The sequence below is a fragment of the Neovison vison genome, chromosome 8 (genome assembly GCF_020171115.1).
Source record: "Neovison vison isolate M4711 chromosome 8, ASM_NN_V1, whole genome shotgun sequence".
NCBI lineage: Eukaryota > Metazoa > Chordata > Mammalia > Carnivora > Mustelidae > Neogale > Neogale vison.
In genome coordinates, this window is record NC_058098.1 from 101,754,245 (window position 1) to 101,768,196 (window position 13,952).

Consider the following 13,952-nt stretch of genomic DNA (forward strand, 5'->3'; position numbering starts at 1 on the left):
ACTCTTTAGAGAGATCTTATATTTTATCCAATATGAGTACTGATGTAATAATTCAGCGTTATCTTGGCAAGTTATATAGCCACTTTTCCCTGCTACTGTTGGATCATCTGTAAAATGGAAATGAGAATGGTATCCATTGTAAAACTACTTTCCTAGTTTCAAAACTACTGACTTTTCTAAGGTCTCATTAAGCAGATGATGATGGTGGTGTTGATCATGGTGATGGTGGTGATGAGGATCATTATTATAATTCACAAAATGTTCTGTCATTGAAAGAGCTGTATCTAGTCCTCACTTTTTCAACTGGATTCAAAATTTTGCCAAATTACAAGTTAAGGAATTTGTAAATGTGGTAGGCAGAATGATGTCCCCTTAAAGATATCAATGCTCTAATCCCTAGAACCTGAAATCATCTAGAATTTGTTACTTACATGGTAAAAGAGACTTTGCAGATGTGATTAAAGTTAAGGAACTTGAGATGGGAAAAATCCTGGTTTATCCTGGTGAGCCCAAGCAAAGCATACAAATCCTTAAAAGTTAGAGAAACTTTCCTGGCTATGGTCAGAGAAAGACATGTGTTGACAGAAGCAAGATCATATAGTTTACATTGTTAGACTTCAGCTCCTTGTTGCTGGCTCTACAGATGGGAAAGGGGAACAAATCAAAGAATGCAGAGGCATCTCAAATCTAGAAATGGCAAGGGTATGAATATTCCTCTTGAACCTCTAGAAAGGAACAGTTTTGACAATACCTTGATTTTAGCTCAGTGAGACATGCATTGCACTTCTAACCTACATAACTATAAGATGATCTGTGTGTGTGTGTGTGTGTGTTTTATGTCACTAAGTTTGTGATAATTCTTATTGGTATCAGTAGAAAATGATTACAGTGAACAAAAGAGTGAAGTGGGGGTACTGCTTGAGATCTGCCCCTGGGTATCCAGGGTTTGGTCCTGGTTTATACAAATAGTTTTTTGGAATTCTGATAATGACAATTCTATTAGTCAGTATGCCAGAGAAATAGAACCAACAGAAAATACATACAATATTTTGTTTATTGTTTGTTTGTTTATTATGAGACATTAGCTCACACAATCACATAAGACTGAAAAGTTCCACCCTCTGCTTTTTGCCATCTAGAGACTCAAGAAAGCCAGTGGTGTAATTTAGGTTCAGTCTGAAGTCGTGAGAATCATGGGAGTCAGTAGTGTGAATCCTAGTCAGAGAACAGAAGTCTTAGTCACAGATAATACCATTAGTTAGAAGAAGGGGCAAACTCTCCCTTCCTCTGCCCTTTGTTCTATTCAGGCCATTAGTTGGTTGCTAATGACCACCCACACTGAAGAGGCCTGTTCAAATGCTAATTTCATCCATAAACACCTTAATGGATATATGCAGATACAACGTTAAGGCAATAATCTGAGCACCCTGTATCCCAGAGAAGTTGGTACTTAATATTAACCATTACAGCTATCCAGAGTGATGAAGTCAGAACAGAATTGATTTCAGGAAAGAGAGACACAATGTTAATGTAAAAAGGCCTTAGTCATACATGCAGAGAGCAAATAATGGAAAGTGAAATAGAAGCAGTGCATTGGAAGATTTTACCTAAAGAGACAAAATCTTAGGAATTTTAGAATTCCTGTAGAAAATCACTATTGGCATAAAAGCATTGCTGAATGAGACCAGGAATAGAAGCAAGGCAGGTAAGTAATTTTGGATGGTATTTTATAAAGCCATGTATAGAGAGAGGTTGGTGTATTGGCTTGCTAAACCAAGTGAATCTAGCTAGAGACAGTATTAACTTTAGTAAATGGAATATCCCGATCCCTCATAAATAGTTACTTCCTTTCCTCTTAGGAACTAAATAAACACTGAAATTTATTCCTTCCATTTCTTGCCTGCTCTGCTACTTTCAGATTTTCCATTCTGCTATGTTATGCACAGAACAAGTGAGTAAACCAGCTCAAGTGACCTGCAGAGAAGACCCATCATGATCAGTGAATATATTCTCCTTGATGTTCCCAACACATACAAACACAGTATGGTGAAATTCTGAATAATTCATCATAATCAATATTCTGTGTTTTCGGCTAAAGGCAAGGTTACAAGACAGGTAACAAGGGCAGTCATCAAAGAGTGCTTTTCGTACATGAAATGAAAAGATGGTTGTTGAAATATAGCCTTGCTAACATGCTGGGAATGTTCAGAGACCAAGTAAATACACCTAGAGTTGATGTACATCAACTATAGGTCAGCCTCTCTTGCAGGCTGCAAAAACCAGAACTTGTTTAAGACTACTGTTTCCATAGAAACTATAGATTACTGCAGTTGTCAACTTTAAGATTGCCTTGAAAACTCCGTGTTAGAAATAGGTTCCATATAAAGTTGAGAGTATTTTGAAAGAGCATACATTTTAAGATTTAAAGTACAAACAGCTGTTCTGTCTTTTGGCAATTCTATAGCCTAAATATCACCCCTGTCTCTCTCATCTCTACCCCTCCTTTGTCCCCAACACAGTTACAACCAAAATAATCTCATTTGTGCTCATCATCGAACCAGACCCCCTCTATCTATACTTTTCCCTGCCTAACTAATAAATAGATTTTGAAAAAAATATATATTTCTAATGGAAGTACAGGTGACATACAATGTTAGTAAATATTACTTTTAGGTATGCAGCATAGTGATTCAACAATTCTGTACATTAGTCAGTGCTCACCACCATAAGTGTAGTCAACATCTGTCACCATACTGTATTATTACTGACTATGTTCCCTTTGCTATACTTTTCATCTCTTTGATTGATGCATTTTATAACTAGATGTTTTTGTACCTTTTATTCTCCTTAACCTATTTCACCCATCCCTGCCCATCTACCTCCCCTCTGTCAACCACCAGTTTGTTAGTTTGTTCTCTGTATTTAAATCTCTAGTGTTTGGTTGGTTTGGTTCTCTTAGGTGCCATATGTAAGCAAAATCATATGGTATTTTTTTCTATCTGAATTAATTTCACTTACAATACTTTCTAGGTCTGTCTATATTATTGCAAATGGTGAGATCTCATTTTTTGTGGCTAAGTAATATTCCATTGTATACATGTATCATGTCTTCTATATTTGTTCATCTATCCATAGACCCTTGGATTGCTTCCATATCTTGTTTAATGTAAATAATGCTGCAATAAACATAGGGATGTATGTGTCTTTTCAAATTAATGTTTTCATTTTCTTTGGGTAAATATCCAGTAATATAATAATTGGATCGTATGGTGTTTTTTATTTTTTATTTTTTGAGGAACTTCCACATTGTTTCTCACAGTATTTGCACCAATTTACATTTTTACAAACAGTGCACAAGGGCTCCTTTTTCTGCATATCCTCTCCAACACTTGTTATTTCTTGTCTTTTGATATTAGCCATTCCGACAGATGTGAGGTGATATCTCATTATCATATCAAATGGCATTTCCCTGATGATTAAGGATGTTGAGCATCTTTTCACGAGTCTGTTTGCTATCTATAAGTCTCGTTTGCCAATATGTCTATTTAGGCCTTCTGTCCATTTTTAAGTCAGATTATTTAGTTTTTTGGTGTTGAACTGTATAAATTCCTTATATATTTTGGGTTTTAACCCCCTTATCAGATATATCATTTGCAAATATCTTCTTCCATTCGGTAGGTTGCTTTTTTGTTTTGTTGATAATTTCCTTTGCTGTGTAAGAGCTTTTTATTTTGGTGCTAATGGTTTATTTTTTGCTTCTATTTCCCTTGACTGAGGAGACAAATCCATACATATGTTGCTAAGACCATGTCTAAGAGATTCCTGCCTATAAAAAGTTTTAGATGTTTTAGAAGTTTTATGGTTTCAGGTCTCACGTTTAGATCTTAATCCCTTTTAGATTATTTTTATGTATGGTATAAAAAAGTGATCTAGTTTCATTCTTTTTCATGTAGCTGTCCAGTTTTCCAGCACCATTTATTGAAAAGACTGCCTTTTCCACATTGTATATTCTTTCCTCATTTGTCATAGATTTGTTGACCATATAGACATGGGTTTATTCCTGGGTTCTCTATCTGGTCGCACTGTTGTATGTTTCTTTTTGTGCTGGTACCACACTGTTTTGAGTACCATAGATTCTTGAAATCTAGGATTGTTAGCTCCAACTTTGTTCTTCATTCTCAAGATTGGTTTGGCCATTTGAAGTCTTTTGTGGTTCCATACAAACCTGAGGATTATTGATCCTAGTTCGGTGAAAAATGTCATTGATATTTTGATAGGGATTGAATTGAATATAAGTTGCTTTGGGTAGTATGGACATTTTAACAATATCAGTTCTTCCAACTGTGAACATGGAATATCTTATCATTTGTGTGTGTCATCTTGAATTTCTTCTTTCATCAATGTCATATGTTTTTTGGAACACAATTCTTTCATTTCCTTGGTTAAATTTATTCCTAAGTATTTTATTCTTTTTGGTATAATTGTAAATGGGATTGTTGTAGTAATCTCTCTTCTTCTGATTTCATTATTCACATCTAGAAATTTAATAGATTCCTATGTATTTATTTTGTATCCCATAACTTTACAGAATTCATTTACTAGTTCTAACAGGTGTTCTTTTTTTGGTGGAATATTTAGGTTTTTCTAGACACGATATCATTTCATCTGCAGATACTGACAGTTTTACTTCTTCCTTACCAATCTGGATGTCTTTTATATTTTTTTCTTACAATGCTACAGCAAGTACTCCAAACTAGGAAAAAAAAAAAAAAGAATGAAAAATTAGTAATCTTCAACAAGGAAACAAACAAGATTTTAAAATGTCCTACTTTAAATTATGTAATGCTTCCTCATATTTATGAAAGTAATTATCAAAATCCTTCTTAGCTCATTATATGTCTTATGTATTCTACCTCTGCCTTCTGGTATATTTCTTTTCTACCTTCTTTTCATTTTTGTGGCATTCTAATTAGAAATCATTTAGTTATCCATCTTGCCATACTCTCTTCCAAATGAAAGTTTTTGCATACCAGTTGCCCCACCTGAAAAGTCCTGGCCCTTCCTAAACAATCCTGCCTTTCACCTTTTCTTGGTTGTCTTCTAGTTATTCTTCAGATTTCCATGTGTCAGTTCCTCAGGAAAACCTATCCTGACTCCTCAGACCAGGTAAAAGTGTTTAGAAAATTTCTTCAACAAATGAAGTGTTATAGTTGATTTGTATACATTAGCAATAAATGATACACTAAATTAGAAAATTGCTCTGTAAATATAACTATTTTCTATTTTGATTTATATTTTTGAAAACTTTTATTTGTTTAACTTTTTCCATGTGCAACTTTATTCAGAAGTATTCATTAATAAGCTACATAGAATTTACTATTACATATTCTTAATTAGAAGAACTTGCATTCTTTAATGACGGGATCAAAAAACTAAGATATAATATGTGAAATAAAATATATGCTATAGTTAATATATGTTAGTAATAAATATATATCATAAGTTGACTTAGCATTAACCAAGTTGTTATAGAAATAGGTAATTCTAAGTTTCTAGAGTTAGAAAAAAATCTCATGATTATGTAGAGTCATCCTGCTATTTACGATAGATATCATGGCATGTTATCAACTTGGCCTTGAGAATTTTCTTTCATGAGATTTTGCTGGTGGCACTAATGAGAAAAATTAATTTTAAATACTGAATCAAATCTGCCCTTCTACAATGTCTAGTTAATGGTCCTAATATGGTTGTCTCACTACATGTCATAATTTAAATAAGTCTAGGAGATAGCAATACTTGAAATAACTGCAAACACAGATATTTTTCCTCCAGTGTGTCTTTTTGTCTCTAGTCTAAAAACTTCTTATGTCTTCCAAACTACCTTCCTGAATGATATTGTTTTGGTCAAAGTTAGTTTTAGAGAGTACCTTGAAATGAATTTAAGGTACTCGATAGAGTTATAGCTATTCATTATTCAGGTGATATATATTTTTTATACTCTGTGTTAGGGGACACCCCCTAATTACTTAGTTAATGGTAATCAAATTGCCATGTACACGTTGCTAATTTTGTGTCATCACAATGTACATGTTGCAAATATTATATATTGTGATATTAAATTTACTTATATTCTCTTTTGCTTATTTTTTAAGTTCTACTGCAGAACATTCTTTTCTTTTTCAATTTTTAGTTGTTAGATTTGATGATTATCAAATATTTGGATATTTGGAAGTTACAGGGTTGTTTTTTTTTTAATTTACTCTATTTGTGTGTCACCTTTGAACCATATTCTTTAAATTACTGTCTATTAAAAGAAAATGGTGGGGGAAATTGACCAAGACATGTGTTGACCAATACATATATATTTAAAATTAACCACTTTTAATTAAGATCCTTATTTTAATCTTTACAGATAATGAGTAGCTAAATTAGCCCTTAATACCCCATTTCCTTGAATTAGGTAACGAATATATTAGTGTGTATCTGTGCATTACAGATTGTTTTCCATTTATTAGCTCATCTATACTATGTGCTCATGTGCTATATAATTTAAATTTGTTAAAATCTCCGTGACTGTTAGAAGTGTTTTGGCTGCCATTTTGCTGTTAGGTTATGAACTGAACCACAAATACAAATTAAAACAATGCTGATGCTCTTTAGCTGTATACATTTTTTCTCCAAATCTGTCTGCTCTAAAACTCTAATGACACAAATACCCATAAAACAGGGCAATTGAGCTCAAGTGGAAGTCTCCACTTCAATGGAGGTCAATTAAGTGGGAAGTTTTTTTTTTTTTTTTTTTTTTAAGCTTTTAAATATCTTTTAGCTGATAATGTTTTATTAAAGGGGTTATTTTACTTTTCGTGGTTGAAATATTTCTGGGCTTTTAAGGCATATTTGGTCCTTAAGGGCTCCTTGGAGAGAATGAGTGACCTTTTTCATCAAAGCACTACATAAGAACACCATTGGCATAGCTGTATTATCATAAAGCAAATTTAGAAACCAGATTTCTAAAAGGGCATGGAATTGGCATAATGGAAAAGGCCAAGTGTGAGTCATTGTGGAATTTTCCCATGTATTAAAGAGAATGTGGATCAACTGGAGTGGGACCAATTTCCTCTTTTAGAAATCTGTGGCAAATTGAGCATGAGATTATGAGGATAGGATATCGTCATTGCAGAGGCCACACACCAGCCATACATACAGATTATTGTGGAGTAAACCTTCTTCTACAGATAATAACAGGTCAGGGCTGATTGACTCCATTCTAAACATTTCCTAGCCTCCCCTCATGACCAGTCAGTGAGGTAAAACACAGCTGATTATTGAAGATAATATTTAAATCACTTCCATGTGGATACCAAGCACCCAGTTATAGGAAAACAATATGATACTTTTATACCAAAAAAACAAAGAACTCTTGGCAATAATTTAATATCACTTGAAATACATAAAATGTAGCACAACATAATATAAGGGTTGGTATAGCACAGATAAATAAGTTAATATCTTGCCTTATCCTTTCTAAGGAACCCAAGCTGTATACACACATGCACACACAGAAGGTCAGAAATACAACCCCAAAATGTCAGTCTGATTTCTAATGTGCCTACAATTACTAAGATTATGGAATATTTTTAATAATACATAGTATTTCTTTGGCATTCTCACTCATTGCTTCTAATTTGATGCTATCACAAACAGATCTGCTACAACCTTTATGCTGTGACCTTAAGACTCACGTGAGAATTTGTGTTTGCTACCATATACAGCAGTGGATTTAATGGGTCTTAAGTATACCTAATTTAACTATGTGCTACCAGGTTATTGCGACACATTTATTTTTTCAGTCACAGCAAAAAAAAAAGGTCTACTTTCCCACTTATAGGCCATGCTAAACATTTGGACAGGTACATTTTTAATTTAATTTCTATATATCTTATTCATTAGTGAGGTTGATCATCTTTTCAAATACTTGTTAGTCACATACTTGTCTCTTCAAAATGCCTATTGATTATTTTTTTTTTAAATTCACAATCCCCCACTTTTATTTCTGTTGCCTGGTCATTGTTCTTTTTATATTTGTGATAAAATCAGTCACTTACTGATACTGACAAAAAATTTTTTGCAATCCATATCTGTTAATTTTCCTCATAATATTATCTTTTTAAGCTTAATTTGTTAGATTCTCACATATAATGTATACTTTTCCATATTTTTTTTTAAAAATTCCAAACCCATGGTCACAAATATATTTTCCAAAATTTCTGGATTTGGCATTTTAGCTTGTTTTACATTGTTCTTACTTTTATATATCTAACGTACAATTTATATATTGTGAGGAAAGATATTATTCTTAATAATTTTATTATCTTTAATTGAAATTCTGACATTTCTAATTAGGTGCTCTTTTTAATTTGTAATATTGGCCATTTGTATTTTATTAGTTTTTAGATTGACCTACTGTTACTTTACCTATGATATTTTTATTATTTCAGAGAAAAATCAAAATAATTTGGCTTTATCAAGCCTCTCTTTTACTTTGTTTTATAGTAAATTTGTGTTCCTAACAATTAGACGTTTGTGTTCCTAACAATTAGATCTGCATTCTACATTTTCATAGGATCTTATCCTTTTTTCTCTTTTCTTTGTATTCTTGATATTGGATGCCTACTTTTAAAATGTCCATCATTTTAAAGCATAATATAATCATTTAAGGCTGAGAGATTTTTTTCTCTTTGAATTTTCTTTGAATTACCACTTTAGCTAAATCCCCTCCAAAAGTTTCTATTTATTATTTTATTATTTTAATGTTTTGTTCAGTATAAAAGAATAAATTTATATAATCATTTTTTGTGGCCTATTAAATATCCAAGTGTATGTTGTTGAGCTCTAAACTTTTCTCTCTTTTTGTAATTAGTTTCTTTGATTTTTGTTTTTAGAATTCTTGAAGTAAATTGTAAAATGTTTACATTTTGTAGAAGTTCCATAAGCAACCAAGAAGGTGTATTTCTAAGTGTAGTATGTAGGATTCTACATATTTCTGTTAATCAAGATGGTAATTATATTGTGTAGATATTTCCCATACTCTTTAAACCATTTTGTTTGCTATTATTTGCAGAAGTATATTATAAAACTCTATTTTTTTGCTTTTTATATTTAGACTTTTTACATTTGGACAAATAAATACAAATATTTATTTGTAATTGTAATTATATGAGGCTAATGTAATTACAAGTACATATATATATTTAATATTATTGATTTCTTATTCTTGGCTTATATTATTTTGCTAGTCAAGTTTTTGTTCAGTTTTTCTTCCCTATAACATCATACATTGGGGGTATTTTGTCATTTCTAGACATACATGATAAATTCCTATTGCTGAGTTCTACTAAGAAAACTTTTCTTTTTTAAATCAAGTGACAATTTGTATAAGTGTAGTCATAAATAACATGTGTTTCTTTTTATTTTTGGAATGCAGGAATTTTTATATGAAATCATCTTGTTTATTAGAAAGTTCATAAGTTTTATATTTTTGTCAATTTTTTGTCAGTTTGCTTCGTCAGCTTCTGAAAGAGATATGCTAAAACATTATGCTCTTATTTGGCATGTTTTCCCACAGATGGATTAGTTCTGATTTGTGCTTTGAGACTTGAGTCTTGTTAAGTACATATCAATTCATGATATTTCATATTTGTTGTTTACTCTTTTCAATATTGTATAGTGTCCTTCTGTCTCAATCAAAGTCAAGAGGAAACAGACTATATACTCTAACATCACTGAAATTTATTTACATATAAATTTATTTACAAAGACAACTAATGGCAGAGAAAACCTAAGGGATAGTACAGGAACCCAGAGTCAAAAGAGGACCTAAAAACATAGGAAATGATGGGAAGAAGTAGAATAGGTTGCACTATTTGCATCCAGGAGGCAAAGTCCAGCATATTCCCCTTCGAGTGATCACCTGGCTTCATTCTTCTTCCCCCCTTCAATTTTCCAGTTTCCCCTTTCTCCAAAGTCAACCAGAAACCACTATTATTGCTGAACTTTCTGAAAACTTCCAGGTGGACTTTGCTGTCATAATTATGACACTGGAAGTATCGGGGTCATCATAGTGATTCTATATTTATTAATTAATTCTGTCAGCTATGTATTTTACAACTAAGTAACTATGGAAAACATTCATGGTTCCATCAGATGTCCTATTAAATATGCTAGAACCATAATGTGATCGATGACCTAACCTCCTTAAATCTCTCCTGGTGAACCACCCTCTCATTTCTGGTCTCCAGAGATCAGTAAAAGTTCACAGTTAATATCTAATAATTCCTGGAAGATCTTATTAGTTTTTCTCTACCTAGTATATCAGTGAAGATGCCTTTTGGGAAGGACTGGAGAAGATTTATAGTATATACCTGAGGGTACACTAAAGAAAACTTAATAAAATAGATCAGGAATACTAAGCAGTTGACTCTCGGTCTATGAATTGGTTGGTGAACTGAGGTATGAAAAGATTGTGTGAATCTCTACATCAGTGATTTCAGTTAGATTTCTCTCCAGTTCTCCAGGAGAACTCAATGTTATTCTCCTTTATATAAATACATAGAATCTTGGAAAGCTGATCATTATTTCATTCCTAGAAATCTTTTCTTATTTGCTTTTTGTTTTTATACTTACATTTTATTTTGTAATGCTGGATGCCATTATTGTGTTACATTTATTAACAAACTCTAACAGCTGATGTATTTTATTTATTTATTTATTTATTTATTTATTTATTTTATTCATCATGATGAATTTACTTTTTAATCCTCATCCCCAATTTTCCCCTGTCCCTTCAACTGCCTCCCCTCTGGTAACATGAGTTTTTTCTCTATAGTTAAGACTACAGTTCTTAGGGTTTTGTTTCTTTCTTTCTTTCTTTTTCTCTTTTTTCTTCTTTGCTCATTTGTTTTGTTTCTTAAGTTCCACATATGAGTGAGGTCATACAGTATTTGTCTTCCTCTGACTGATTTATTTCCCTTAGCATTTTACTCTCTAGTTCCATCCATGTCATCACAAATAGAATTATTTCATTCTTTTTTATGACTGAATAATATTCCATTGTGTGTGTGTGTGTGTACATGCGTGTGTGTGTGTGTGTGTGTGTGTGTGTGTGTGTGTATACATATACATATACTACCTCTTCTTTATCCATTCCTTTATCGATGGGCACTTGGGCTGCTTCCATAGTTTGGCTATTGTGAATGATGCTGCAATAAACATACAGAGTATATGTATCCCTTTGAATTCAAGTTTTTGTATTTTCAGGTAAATACCCAGTAGAATGATTACTGGGTTGTAGACTAGTTCTATTTTTAATGTTTTGAGGATCCTCCATATTGTTTTCCACAGTGGCTGCATCAGTTTGCATTCCCACCAACAGTGCCGGAGGGTTCCCCTTTCTCCACATCTTCACCAGCACTTATTGTTTCTTGTGTTGTTGATTTTATCTATTCTGATAAGTGTGAGGTGATATCCCATTATAGTTTTGATTTGAGTTCCCTGGTGATGTGATGTTAGCATCTCTTCATGTGTCTGTTGGCCATATGTCTGTCTTATTTGGAGAAATGTCTGTCCATGCCTTCTTCCCATTTTTAAATTGGATTATGTGGGGCTTTGGTGTTTTTTTTTTTTTGCATTAGATCTTTATATATTTTGGATACTAACCCTTTATTGGATATGCATGTGCAGAATCTTCTCTCATTCAGTAGGTTGCCTTATAGTTTTATTGATTTTTTTTTCACTTAACCATTCAACAAGATCCCTAAGAATCAAAATAATCAGAGCTATCTGTTTTCATAATCTATAGTTGTAATTATACTTATCTCCTCTGTGATGGATAAGCAACAATACTACCTGAACTCTGCTACTCTGGGATCCAATTATTCCCACTAAGATTAGAACTAAAATTCCCTGAAGAATCACCTAATGTCATGTCTTGGTGCAGTCTGCAATTACCATAAAGCTCCTTGGGGATGTTATTGCCTCTCTCATTACCAAAGAACTCTTAATATTAATGAAGACCATCCAGTAGGGCCTCTTGGAGGCTATGATTAAGGAAATACAGAGGAACTTGCCTTAGAAAATCCATTTGAATATCTCCATTTCCTTGGGCCATTGTAAACCTTTATTTGGAGATCCTGGTATTTCAACTTGATTAGTAGTAGGGTTTTTGTTAGCCAAGCTCTTAGTAAGTAATGTAGAAGACCAGTGCTTATGTCTCTCTGTCAAGAATATGTTTGAATTAGGGGCACCTGGGTGGCTCAGTGGGTTAAAGCCTCTGCCTTCTGCTCAGGTCATGATCCCAGGGTCCTGGGATGGAGCCCCACATTGGGCTCTCTGCTCGACAGGGAGCCTGCTTCCTGCTCTCTCTCTGCCTGCCTCTCTGCTTGCTTGTGATCTCTGTCTGTCAAATAAATAAAATCTTTAAAAATTAATTAATTAATTAAAAAATTTTAAAAACATATGTTTGAATTAACCCTTGGTATGGAACTTAAGAGTCAGAAGTGACAGAAGTGCATTTTAAGGTAAATCATCAGCTGAAGAAACTTCCCCAAGAACAGTCTTTAAAAGGATTTTATTTGAAAGTTGAAGAGAATGTTTAGTTTCAAGTTTCTCTTCCTCATTCATGTGTTTGCCCAAATGTCTCCATCTCAGGTCCTACTTTCCTCTTCATCCCCATCAGTGTCTTTACCTCAGTGTAAGAAGATCATAAGGTTGAACACTAATCAGTATTGCAATTCCTCAGTCATACTCTAGGCTTGACCCTCAGCCTTATCTGAATGGAGCTGCAGGATAAAGGATTTCTTCAATGATGCCAAGGAGGACTTTCTGTCATATGTAGTTGTATATTTGTAGCTTTTAATTATGTTTTTCTTAATATAGACTTTTTAGATTAATCAGGAAAAAAAAAGCAGAGGACATCTTTATAAATTATTTTTACTATAGTGACTAAGCTGCATGGACACTCAATCCTTCTTATTCTTTGCTGTTCATTTCCCCTTTATCTCATGATGCAATCAGAACTCATTTGAATAACCATGTTGCTAACACATGAATTGTTTGTGTCCCATTTCATGCCATCTAATGCCATCAGATGTATGTTCTGTCCAATCCATGATACCTATTTCTGAGTCTGTTTTCTGTGGCTGCTTTCCACAATCTGTTTCAAATAGCTTTTGAAACAGAAATAGAGCAACCACAATTAAGGATGAATTATTTACAAAGGAAATGATTGCAAAAGTGAAAGTGAGATGTGGGGTGAGTGTAATAAACTGGGGCTTGCAGAAGTAGAGCTATTACCATATCTTGGCCTAATGGAGTAGAGAAAAGGATCAGTGATGGAAAGTCAGAGGAAGGTGATACAAAGGAGGCCACAGGGAAAGAGGTAATAGTGCTAGTTGAGAGAATCAGCCACCAGCTCAGGTCATACTTGTAGATAGGAGATGCAGGAAGAAATCCCTTGACCAAACTAATCTCCATCTTTCCAGTACTTTTATGGACTCACCATTAACCAAATCCAACAAGAGGACAAAGGACACAGAAGTCTGGTTGATGTAGTGCATGCTGTCCTACTGTGGCAAACAAAGTATAGGGTGGAGAAACATGGAGGGTGGGTATGGTGGGCCAAATGGAATACTTCCAGCATTTCCTCTTATGCTTGTTTCCAAATTTATTATTTTTTAATTAGGATTTCTCTGACAAATAATTTTCTTTAATATTTTTATTTTTTTATCATTTGATTTTCATTTGGTCTTTATTTGTACCTTTGCTTCAGGTTTCTTTTTAAAGTATCACATAATTTTTAAAACATCATATAATTATAATTTTAATCTGATCATCTTGAGTATTGAGTATTACATAGCAAAATTAAGTGTGTTTACATGTATGGTAGGTACTAATTT

At 33.2% G+C, this 13,952-nt stretch overlaps 1 pseudogene; it reads right to left on the reverse strand.

Annotated features, from left to right (window-relative positions):
• Window positions 1-13,613, reverse strand: part of LOC122915454 — a 193,335-nt pseudogene extending 179,722 nt beyond the window's left edge.
• Between the last annotated feature and the right edge of the window lie 339 nt (window positions 13,614-13,952).